The following is a 13,242-nucleotide window of genomic DNA, read 5'->3' on the forward strand; positions in this document are numbered from 1 at the left end:
CCTAAGCCTTCCCGTTCCCTAACCCTAACCCTAGCCAGGAACGGAAACCCGCCACCAGCCCTACGCATTGCCCTGCGCCGTTGCCTACTCCCGGCCCGTACGCCGGCACTGACCCGTGCGTCAGCACGTAGCCTGTCCCTCCCAGGTTTCCGTACCCTCAACAGTGCCCTAAGCCTTGCCGTTCCCTAAACCTAACCCTAGCCCGGAACGAAAACCCGCCACCAGCCCTACGCCTTACGCTACGCCGTACCGTACTCCTGGCCCGTACGCTGGCACTGACCCGTGCGTTAGCACGTAGCCTGGCCCTCCCACGTTTCCATATCCTCACCTGTGCCCTAAGACTTGCCGTTCCCTAACCCTAACCCTAGCCCGGAACGGAAAACCGCCACGAGCCCTACGCCTTACCCTACGCCGTACCCTATTCCTGGCCCGTACGCCGGCACTGACCCATGCGTCAGCACGTAGCCTGGCCCTCTCACGTTTCCGTACCCTCACCTGTGCCCGAAGCCTTGCCGTTCCATAACCCTAACCCTAGCCCGGAACAAAACCCGCCACCAGCCCTACGCCTTACCCTACACGTAGCCCTACTCCTGGCCCGTACGCCGGCACTGACCCGTGCGTCAGCACGTAGCCTGGCACTCCCACGTTTCCGTACCCTCACCTGTGCCCGAAGCCTTGCCGTTCCATAACCCTAACCCTAGCCCAGAACAAAAACCCACCACCAGCCCTACGCCTTACCCTACGCCGTACCCTACTCCTGGCCTGTAGGCCGGCACTGACCCATGCGTCAGCACATAGCCTGGCCCTCCCACATTTCCGTACCCTCAACTGTGCCCTAAGCCTTGCCGTTCCCTAACCCTAACCCTAGCCCTGAACGGAAACCCGCCACCAGCCCTACGTCTTACCCTACGCCGTTGCCTACTCCTGGCCCGTACGCCGTCACTGACCCGTGCCTCAGCACGTAGCCTGGCCCTCCCACTTTTTTGTACTCTCACCTTTGCCCTACGCCTTGCCGTTCCCTAACCCTAACCCTAGCCCGGAATGGAAACCCGCCACCAGCCTTATGCCTTACCCTACGCCGTTGCCTAATCCTGGCCCGTACACCGGCACTGACCCGTGGGTCAGCACGTAGCCTGGCCCTCCAACGTTTCCGTACCCTCACGTGGGCCGTAAGCCTTGCCGTTCCCTAACCCTAACCCTAGCCCGGAACGAAAACCCGCCACCAGCCCTACGCCTTACGCTACGCCATAACCTACTCCTGGCACTTACGCCGGCACTAACCTGTGCGTCAGCACGTAGCCTGGCCCTAGCACGTTTCCGTACCCTCACCTGTGCCCTAAGCCTTGCCGTGCCCTAACCCTAACCCTAGCCCGGAACGGAAAACCGCCACCAGCCCTACGCCTTACCCTGCGCCGTTGCCTACTCCCGGCCCGTACGCTGGCACTGACCCGTGCGTCAGCACGTAGCCTGTCCCTCCCACGTTTCCGTACCCTCAACTGTGCCCTAAGCCTTGCCGTTCCCTAACCCTAACCATAGCCCGGAACAGAAACCCACCACCAGCCCTACGCATTACCCTACGCCGTTGCCTACTCCTGGCCCGTACGTCGGCACTGACCCGTACGTCAGCACGTAGCCTGGCCCTCCCACGTTTCCGTACCCTCACCTGTGCCCTAAGCCTTGCCGTTCCGTAACCCTAACCCTACCCCGGAACGGAAAACCCCACGAGCCCTACACCTTGCCCTACGCCGTACCCTATTCCTGGCCCGTACGCCGGCACTGACCCGTGCGTCAGCACGTAGCCTGGCCCTCTCACGTTTCCGTACCCTCACCTGTGCCCTAAGCCTTGCCGTTCCCTAACCCTAACCCTAGCCCGGAACGGATACCCGCCACCAGCCCTACGCCTTACCCTACGCTGTTGCCTACTCCTGGCCCATACGCCGGCACTGAACCGTGCGTCAGCACGTAGCCTGGCCCTCCCACGTTTCCGTACCCTCACCTGTGCCCTAAGCCTTGCCGTTCCCTAACCCTAACCCTAGCCCGGAACAGAAACCCGCCACCATCCCTACGCCATACCCTACACCTTACCCTACTCCTGGCCTTTACGCCGGCTCTGACCCGTGCGTCAGCACGTAGCCTGGCACTCCCACGTTTCCGTACCCTCACCTGTGCCCTAAGCCTTGCCGTTCCCTAACCCTAACCCTAGCCCGGAACAGAAACCCGCCACCAGCCCTACGCCTTACCCTACGCCGTACCCTACTCCTGGCCTGTAGGCCGGAACTGACCCGTGCGTCAGCACGTAGCCTGGCCCTCCCACGTTTCCGTACCCTCACCTGTGCCCTAAGCCTTGCCGTTCCCTAACCCTAACCCTAGCCCGGAACAGAAAACCAACACCGGCCCTAAGCCTTACCCTACGCCGTTCCCTAATACTGGCCCGTACGCCGGCACTGACCCGTGCGTCAGCACGTAGCCTGGCCCTCCCACGTTTCCGTACCCTCACCTGTGCCCTAAGCCTTGCCGTTCCCTAACCCTAACCCTAGCCGGGAACGGTAAACCGCCACCAGCCCTACGCCTTAACCTATGCCGAACCCTACTCCTGGCCCGTACGCTGGCACTGACCCGTGCGTCAGCACGTAGCCTGGCCCTCCCACGTTTCCGTACCCTCACCTGTGCCCTAAGGCTTGCCGTTCCCTAACCCTAACCCTAGCCCGGAACAGAAATCCGCCACCAGCCCTACGCCTTACCCTACGCCGTACCCTACTCCTGGCCGGTACGACGGCACTGACCCGTGTGTCAGCACGTAGCCTGGCCCTCCCACGTTTCCCTATCCTCACCTGTGCCCTAAGCCTTGCCGTTCCCTAACCCTAACCCTAGCCCGGAACAGAAACCCGCCACCAGCCCTACGCATTACCCTACGCCGTACCCTACTCCTGGCCGGTACGCCGGCACTGACCCGTGTGTCAGCACGTAGCCTGGCCCTCCCACGTTTCCCTATCCTCACCTGTGCCCTAAGCCTTGCCGTTCCCTAACCCTAACCCTAGCCCGGAACGGAAACCCGCCACCAGCCCTACGCCTTACCCTACGCCGTACCCTACTCCTGGCCCGTACGCCGGCACTGACCCGTGAGTCAGCACGTAGCCTGGCCCTCCCACATTTCTATACCCTCACCTGTGCCCTAAGCCTTGCCGTTCCCTAACCCTAACCCTAGCCAGGAACGGAAACCCGCCACCAGCCCTACGCCTTACCCTGCACCGTACCCTACTCCTGGTCGGTACGCCGGCACTGACCCATGCGTCAGCACGTAGCCTGGCCCTCCCACGTTTCCGTACCCTCACCTGTGCCCTAAGCCTTGCCGTGCCTTAACCCTAACCCTAGCCCGGAACGGAAACCCGCCACCAACCCTACGCCTTACCCTAAGCCGTTGCCTACTCCTGGCCCGTACGCCGGCATTGACCCGTGCGTCAGCACGTACCAGGCCCCCCCACGTTTCCGTGCCCTCACTTATGCCCTAAGCCTTGCCGTTCCCTAACCCTAACCCTAGCCCGGAACGAAAACCCGCCACCAGCCCTACGCCTTACCCTGCGCTATTGCCTACTCCTTGGCCATACGCCGGCACTGACCCGTGCGTCAGCACGTAACCTGGCCCTCCCAGGTTTCCGTACCCTCACCTGTGCCCTAAGCCTTGCCGTTCCCTAACCCTAACTCTAGCCCGAAACGGAAACCCGCCACCAGCCCTACGCCTTACCCTACGCCGTTGCCTACACCTGGCCCGTACACCGGCACTGACCCATGCGTCAGCACGTAGCGTGGCCCTCCCACGTTTCCGTACCCTCACCTGTGCCCTAAGCCTTGCCGTTCCCTAACCCTAACCCTAGCCCGGAACGGAAACCCGCCACCAGCCCTACGCCTTACCCTACGCCGTACCCTACTCCTAGCCCGTACGCAGGCACTGACCCGTGCGTCAGCATGTAGCCTGGCCCTCCCACGTTTCCGTACCATCACCTGTGCCCTAAGCCTTGCCGAACCCTAACCCTAACCCTAGCCCGGAACGGAAACCCACCACCAGCCCTAAGCCTTACCCTACGCCGTACCCTACTCCTGGCCCGTACGCCGGCACTGACCCGTGCGTCAGCATGTAGCCTGGCCCTCCCACGTTTCCGTACCCTCACCTCTGCCCTAAGCCTTGCCGTTCCCTAACCCTAACCCTAGCCCGGAACGGAAACCCGCCACCAGCCCTACGCCTTACCCTACGCCGTTGCCTACTCCTGGCCCGTACGTCGGCACTGACCCGTGCGTCAGCACGTAGCCTGGCCCTCCCACGTTTCCATACCCTCACCTGTGCCCTAAGCCTTGCCGTTCCCTAACCCTAACCCTACCCCGGAACGGAAAACCGCCACGAGCCCTACACCTTACCCTACGCCGTACCCTATTCCTGGCCCGTACGCTGGCACTGACCCGTGCGTCAGCACGTAGCCTGGCCCTCTCACGTTTCCGTACCCTCACCTGTGCCCTAAGCCTTGCCATTCCCTAACCCTAACCCTAGCCCGGAACGGATACCCGCCACCAGCCCTACGCCTTACCCTACGCTGTTGCCTACTCCTGGCCCGTACGCCGGCACTGAACCGTGCGTCAGCACGTAGCCTGGCCCTCCCACGTTTACGTACCCTCACCTGTGCCCTAAGCCTTGCCGTTCCCTAACACTAAACCTAGCCCGGAACAGAAACCCGCCACCAGCCCTACGCCTTACCCTACACCTTACCCTACTCCTGGCCTTTACGCCGGCTCTGACCCGTCCGTCAGCACGTAGCCTGGCACTCCCACGTTTCCGTACCCTCACCTGTGCCCTAAGCCTTGCCGATCCCTAACCCTAACCCTAGCCCGGAACAGAAAACCACCACCAGCCCTAAGCCTTACCATACGCCGTACCCTAATACTGGCCCGTACGCCGGCACTGACCCGTGCGTCAGCACGTAGCCTGGCCCTCCAACGTTTCCGTACCCTCACCTGTTCACTAAGGCTTGCCGTTCCCTAACCCTAACCCTAGCCCGGAACGGAAACCCGCCACCAGCCCTACGCCTTACTCTACACGGTACCCTACTCCTGTCCCATACGCCGGCACTGACCCGTGTGTCAGCACGTAGCCTGGCACTCCCACGTTTCCGTACCCTCACCTGTGCCCTAAGCCTTGCTGTTCCCTAACCCTAACCCTAGCCCAGAACAGAAACCCGCCACAAGCCCTACGCCTTACCCTACGCTGTACCCTACTCCTGGCCCGTACGCCGGCACTGACCCGTGCATCAGCACGTAGCCTGGCCCTCCCACGTTTCCGTACCCTCACCTGTTCCCTAAGCCTTGCCGTTCCCTAACCCTAACCCTAGCCCGGAACGGAAACCCGCCACCATACCTACGCCTTACCCTACACCTTATCCTACTCCTGGCCCGTACGCCGGCACTGCCCCGTGCGTCAACACGTAGCCTGGCACTCCCACGTTTCCGTACCCTCACCTGTGCCCTAAGGCTTGCCGTTCCCTAACCCTAACCCTAGCCCGGAACAGAAATCCGCCACCAGCCCTACGCCTTACCCTACGCCGTACCCTTCTCCTGGCCGGTACGACGGCACTGACCCGTGTGTCAGCACGAAGCCTGGCCCTCCCACGTTTCCCTATCCTCACCTGTGCCCTAAGCCTTGCCGTTCCCTAACCCTAACCCTAGCCCGGAACAGAAACCCGCCACCAGCCCTACGCATTACCCTACGCCATACCCTACTCCTGGCCGGTACGCCGGCACTGACCCGTGTGTCAGCACGTAGCCTGGCCCTCCCACGTTTCCCTATCCTCACCTGTGCCCTAAGCCTTGCCGTTCCCTAACCCTAACCCTAGCCCGGAACGGAAACCCGCCACCAGCCCTAAGCCTTACCCTACGCCGTACCCTACTCCTGGCCCGTACGCCGGCACTGACCCGTGAGTCAGCACGTAGCCTGGCCCTCCCACATTTCTGTACCCTCACCTGTGCCCTAAGCCTTGCCGTTCCCTAACCCTAACCCTAGCCAGGAACGGAAACCCGCCACCAGCCCTACGCCTTACACTGCACCGTACCCTACTCCTGGTCCGTACGCCGGCACTGACCCATGCGTCAGCACGTAGCCTGGCCCTCCCACGTTTCCGTACCCTCACCTGTGCCCTAAGCCTTGCCGTGCCCTAAACCTAACCCTAGCCCGGAACGGAAAACCGCCACCAACCCTACGCCTTACCCTAAGCCGTTGCCTACTCCTGGCCCGTACGCCGGCATTGACCCGTGCGTCAGCACGTAGCCAGGCCCCCCCACGTTTCCGTACCCTCACTTGTACCCTAAGCCTTGCCGTTCCCTAACCCTAACCCTAGCCCGGAACGAAAACCCGCCACCAGCCCTTCGCCTTACCCTGCGCTGTTGCCTACTCCTGGGCCATACGCCGGCACTGACCCGTGCGTCAGCACGTAACCTGGCCCTCCCAGGTTTCCGTACCCTCACCTGTGCCCTAAGCCTTGCCGTTCCCTAACCCTAACCCTAGCCGGGAACGGAAACCCACCACCAGCCCTAAGCCTTACCCTACGCCGTACCCTACTCCTGGCCCGTACGCCGGCACTGACCCGTCCGTCAGCACGTAGCCTGGCCCTCCCACGTTTCCGTACCCTCACCTGTGCCCTAAGCCTAGCCGTTCCCTAACCCTAACCCTAGCCCGGAACGGAAACCCGCCACCAGCCCTACGCCTTACCCTGCGCCGTTGCCTACTCCCGGCCCATTTGCTGGCACTGACCCGTGCGTCAGCACGTAGCCTGTCCCTCCCACGTTTCCGTACCCTCAACTGTTCCCTAAGCCTTGCCGTTCCTAACCCTAACCCTAGCCCGGAACAGAAACCCGCCACCAGCCCTACGCCTTACCCTACGCCGTTGCCTACTCCTGGCCAGTACGCCAGCACTGACCCGTGCGTCAGCATGTAGCCTGGTCCTCCCACGTTTCCGTACCCTCACCGCTGCCCTAAGCCTTGCCGTTCCCTAACCGTAACCCTACCCCGGAACGGAAACCCGCCACCAGCCCTACGCCTTACCCTACGCTGTACCCTACTCCTGGCCCGTACGCCGGCACTGTCCCGTGCGTCAGCACGTAGCCTGGCCCTCCCACGTTTCGTACCCTCACCTGTGCCCTAAGCCTTGCCGTTCCCTAACCCTAACCCTAGCCCGGAACGGAAACCCGCCACCAGCCCTACGCCTTACCCTACGCCGTACCCTACTCCTGACCCGTATGCCGGCACTGACCCGTGCGTCAGCACGTAGCCTGGCCCTCCCCCGTTTCCGTACCCTCACCTGTGCCCTAAGCCTTGCTGTTCCCTAACCCTAACCCTAGCCCGGAACGGAAACCCGCCACCGGCCCTACACCTTACCCTACGCCGTAACCTAATCCTAATCCGTTCGCTGACACTGACCCGTGCGTCAGCAAGTACCCTGACCCTAACACGTTTCTGTATCCTCACCTGTGCCCTAAAACTTACCGTTCACTAACCCTAACCGTGTCGCGGAATGGAAACCTATCACAAAACCTACACCTTACCCTATACCGTACCCAAATCCTAATCCGTACGCTTACACTGACACGTGCGTCAGCACGTATCCTGACCCTAACACGTTTCCGTACACTCACCTGTGCCCTAAACCTTGCCGTTCCCTAACCCTAACGCTAGCCAGGAACGGAAACCTACCACCATCCCTACACCTTACCCTACGCCGTACCCTAATCCTAATCTGTACGCTGACATTGACCCGTGCGTCAGCACATACCCTGACCCTAACACGTTTCCGTACCCTCACCTGTGCCCTAAACCTTGCCGTTCCCTAAGCCTAACACTAGGCTGCAACGGAAACCTACCACCAACCCTACACCTTACACTACGCTGTACCCTAATCCTAACCCGTCCGTCAGCAGGTATCCTCACCCTAGCAGGTTTCTGTACCCTCACCTGTGCCGTAAACCTTGCCGTTCCCTAACCCTAACCCTAGACCAGAATGGAAACCTACCACCAACCCTACACCTTACCCTACGCCGTAACCTAATCCTAATCCGTACGCTGACACTGACCCGTGCGTTAGCAAGTACACTGACCCTAACACGTTTCCGTACGCTCACCTGTGTCCTAAACCTTACGGTTCCCTAAACCTAACCGTACCGCGGAAAGGAAACCTACCACAAAACCTACACCTTACCCTACGCCGTACCCTAATCCTAATCCGTACGCTGACACTGACCCGTGCGTCAGCACGTACCCTGACCCTAACACGTTTCCGTGCACTCCCCTGTGCCCTAAACCTTGCCGTTCCCTAACCCTAACCCTAGCCCAGAACGGAAACGTATCACCAACCCTACAATTTACCCTACGCCGTACCCTAATCCTAATCTGTATGCTGACAATTACCCGTGCGTCAGCACGTACCCTGACCCTAACATGTTTCCGTACACTCACCTGTGCCCTAATCCTTGCCGTTCCCTAAGCCTAACCCTAGGCCGGCACGGAAACCTACCACCAACCCTACACCTTACTCTACGCCGTACCCTAATCCTAACCCGTGCGTCAGCATGTACCCTGAACCTAACACGTTTCTGTACCCTCACCTGTGCCCTAAACCTTGCCATTCCCTAACCCTAACCCTAGCCCGAAACGGAAACCTACCACCAACCCTACACCTTACCCTACGCCGTACCCTAATCCTAATCCGTACGCTGACACTGACCCATGCGTCAGCACGTACTCTGACCCTAACACGTTTCCGTACCCTCACCTGTGCCCTAAATCTTGCAGTTCCCTAACCCTAATCCTAGCCTGGAACGGAAACCTACCACCAACCCTACACCTTACCCTACACCATACCCTAATCCTAATCCGTACACTGACACTGACCCGTGCGTCAGCAAGTACCCTGACCCTAACACGTTTCCGTAACCTCACCTCTGTCCTAAACCTTGCGGTTCCCTAACCCTAACCCTAGCGCGGAATGGAAAACTACCACAATACCTACACCTTACCCTACGCCGTACGCTAATCCTAATCCGAACGCTGACACTGACCCGTGCGTCAGCACGTACCCTGACCCTAACACGTTTCCGTACACTCACCTGTGCCCTAAACCTTGCAGTTCCCTAACCCTAACCCTAGACCAGAACGGAAAACTACCACCATCACTATACCTTACCCTACGCCATACCCTAGTCCTAATCTGTACGCTGACAATGAACCGTGCGTCAGCACATACCCTGACCTAACACGTTTCCGTACCCTCACCTGTGCCCTAATCCTTGCCGTTCCCTAAGCGTGAACCTAGGCCAGAACGGAAACCTACCACCAAACCTACACCTTACCCTAGGCCGTACCCTAATCCTAACCCGTGCGTCAGCATGTACCCTGACCCTAACACGTTTCCGTACCCTCACCTGTGCCCTAAACCTTGCCGTTCCCTAACCCTAACCCTAGCCCGGAATGGAAACCTACCACCAACCCTCCACCTTACCCTACGCCGTACCCTAATCCTAATCCGTAAGCTGACACTGACCCGTTCGTAAGAACGTACCCTGAACCTAACACGTTCCCGTACCCTCACCTGTGCCCTAAACCTTGCCGTTCCCTAAACGTTACCCTAGCCCGGAACGAAAACCTACCACCAACCCTACACCTTACCCTACGCCAAACCCTCATACTAACCCGTGCGTCAGCACATACACTGACACTAACACGTTTCGTTACACTCACCTGTGCCCTAAGCCTTGCCGTTCCCTAACCCTAACCCTAGCCCGGAACGGAAACCCACGACCAGCCCTACACTTTACCCTATGCCGTACCCTACTCCTGGCCCGTACGCTGGCACTGACCCATGCGTCAGCAAGTAGCCTGAACCTCCCACGTTTCCGTACCCTCACCTGTGCCCTAAGCCTTGCCGTTCCCTAAACCTAACCCTAGACCGGAACGGAAACCCACCACCAGCTCTACACCGAACCTTACGCCGTACCCTATTCCTCATCCATAAGCTGGCACTGACCCGTGCGTCAGCACGTAGCCTGGCCCTCCCACGTTTCCGTACCCTCAACTGTGTCCTAAGCCTTGCCGTTCCCTAACCCTAACCCTAGCCCGGAATGGAAACCCGCCACCTGCCCTATGCCTTACCCTACGCCGTTGCCTACTCCTGGCCCGTACGCCGGCACTGACCCGTGCGTCAGCACGTAGCCTGGCCCTCCCACGTTTCCGTACCCTCACCTGTGCCCTAAGCCTTGCCGTTCCCTAACCCTAACCCTAGCCCGGAACGAAAACCCGCCACCAGCCCTACGCCTTACCCTACGCCATACCCTACTCCTGGCACGTACGCTGGCACTCACCCGTGCGTCAGCACATAGCCTGGCCCTCCAACGTTTCCGTACCCTCACCTGTGCCCTAAGCCTTGCCGTTCCCTAACCCTAACCCTAGCCCGGAACGGAAACCCGCCACCAGCCCTACGCCTCACCCTACACCGTACCCTACTCCTGTCCCGTACGCCGGCACTGACCCGTGCGTCAACACATAGCCTGGAACTCCCACGTTTCCGTACCTTCACCTATTCCCTAAGCCTTGCCTTTCCCTAACCCTAACCCTAGCCCGGAACGGAAAACCGCCACCAGCCCTACGCCTTACCCTACTCCGTACCCTACTCCTGGCACGTACGCCGGCACTGACCCGTGTGTCAGCACGTAGCCTGGCCCTCCCACGTTTCCGTACCCTCACCTGTGCCCTAAGCCTTGCCGTTCTCTAACCCTAACCCTATCCCGGAACGGAAACCCGCCACCAGCCCTACGGCTTACCCTGCGCCGTTGCCTACTCCCGGCCCGTACGCCGGCACTGACACGTGCGTCAGCACGTAGCCTGGCCCTCCCACGTTTCCATACCCTCAACTGTGCCCTAAGCCTTGCCGTTCCCTAACCCTAACCCTAGCCCAGAACGGAAACCCGCCACCAGCCCTACACCTTACCCTATGCCGTACCCTACTCCTGGCCCTTACGCCGGCACTGACCCGTGCGTCAGTGTGTAGCCTGGCCCTCCCACGTTTCCGTACCCTCACCTGTGCCCTAAGCCTTGCCGTTCCCTAACACTAACCCTAGCCCGGAACGGAAACCGGCCACCAGCCCTACGCCTTACCCTATGCCGTAGCCAACACCTGGCCCGTACGCTGGCACTGACCCGTGCGTCAGCACGTAGCCTGGCCCTCCCGCGTTTCCGTACCCTCACCTGTGCCCTAAGCCTTGCCGTTCCCTAACCCTAACCCTAGCCCGGAACGGAAACCCGCCACCAGCCCTACGCCTTACCCTACGCTGTACCCTACTGCTGGCCCGTACGCCGGCACTGACCCGTGCGTCAGCACGTAGCCTGGCCCTCCCACGTTTCCGTACCCTCACCTGTGCCCTAAGCCTTGCCGTTCCCTAACCCTAACCCTAGCCCGGGACGGAAACCCGCCACCAGCCCTACGCCTTACCCTACGCCGTACCCTACTCCTGGCCCGTATGCCGGCACTGACCCGTGCGTCAGCACGTAGCCTGGCCCTCCCACGTTTCCGTACCCTCACCTGTGCCCTAAGCCTTGCCGTTCCCTAACCCTAACCCTAGCCCGGAACGGAAACCCGCCACCGGCCCTACACCTTACCCTATGCCGTACCCTAATCCTAATCCGTTCGCTGACACTGACCCATGCGTCAGCAAGTACCCTGACCATAACACGTTTCCGTACCCTCACCTCTTTCCTAAACCTTGCCGTTCACTAACCCTAACCTTGTCGCGGAATGGAAACCTACCACAAAACCTACACCTTACCCTATACCGTACCCAAATCCTAATCCGTACCCTTACACTGACACGTGCGTCAGCACGTATCCTGACCCTAACACGTTTCCGTACACTCACCTGTGCCCTAAACCTTGCCGTTCCCTAACCCTAACCCTAGCCAGGAACGGAAACCTACCACCATCCCTACACCTTACCCTACGCCGTACCCTAATCCTAATCTGTACGCTGACAATGACCCGTGCGTCAGCACATACCCTGACACTAACACGTTTCCGTACCCTCACCTGTGCCCTAAACCTTGCCGTTCCCTAAGCCTAACACTAGGCTGCAACGGAAACCTACCACCAGCCCTACACCTTACCCTACGCCGTACCCTAATCCTAACCCGTGCGTCAGCAGGTACCCTCACCCTAACACGTTTCTGTACCCTCACCTGTGCCCTAAACCTTGCCGTTCCCTAACCCTAACCCTAGACCAGAATGGAAACCTACCACCAACCCTACACCTTATCCTACGCCGTAACCTAATCCTAATCCGTACGCTGACACTGACCCGTGCGTCAGCAAGAACACTGACCCTAACACGTTTCCGTACGCTCACCTGTGTCCTAAACCTTACGGTTCCCTAACCCTAACCGTACCGCGGAAAGGAAACCTACCACAAAACCTACACCTTACCCTACGCCGTACCCTAATCCTAATCCGTACGCTGACACTGACCCGTGCGTCAGCACGTACCCTGACCCTAACACGTTTCCGTACACTCACCTGTGCCCTAAACCTTGCCGTTCCCTAACCCTAACCCTAGCCCAGAACGGAAACGTATCACCAACCCTACACCTTACCCTACACCGTACCCTAATCCTAATCTGTACGCTGACAATGACCCGTGCGTCAGCACATACCCTGACCCTAACACGTTTCCGTACCCTCACCTGTGCCCTAATCCTTGCCGTTCCTTAAGCGTAACCCTAGGCCGGAACGGAAACCTACCACCAACCCTACACCTTACCCTACGCCGTACCCTAATCCTAAACCGTGCGTCAGCATGTACCCTGACCCTAACACGTTTCTGTACCCTCACCTGTGCCCTAAACCTTGCCATTCCCTAACCCGAACCCTAGCCCGGAATGGAAACCTACCACCAACCCTCCACCTTACCCTACGCCGTACCCTAATCCTAATCCGTAAGCTGACACTGACCCGTGCGTCAGCACATACACTGACCCTAACACGTTTCCGTACCCTCACCTGTGCCCTAAGCCTTGCTGTTCCCTAACCGTAACCCTAGCCCGGAACGTAAACCCGCCACCAGCCCTACGCCTTACCCTACGCCGTACCCTACTCCTGGCCCGTACGCCGGCACTGACCCGTGCGTCAGCACATAGCCTGACCCTCCCACGTTTCCGTACCATCACCT

Source organism: Mesoplodon densirostris, chromosome 11, assembly GCF_025265405.1.
Source record: "Mesoplodon densirostris isolate mMesDen1 chromosome 11, mMesDen1 primary haplotype, whole genome shotgun sequence".
Taxonomy (NCBI): Eukaryota; Metazoa; Chordata; class Mammalia; order Artiodactyla; family Ziphiidae; genus Mesoplodon; species Mesoplodon densirostris.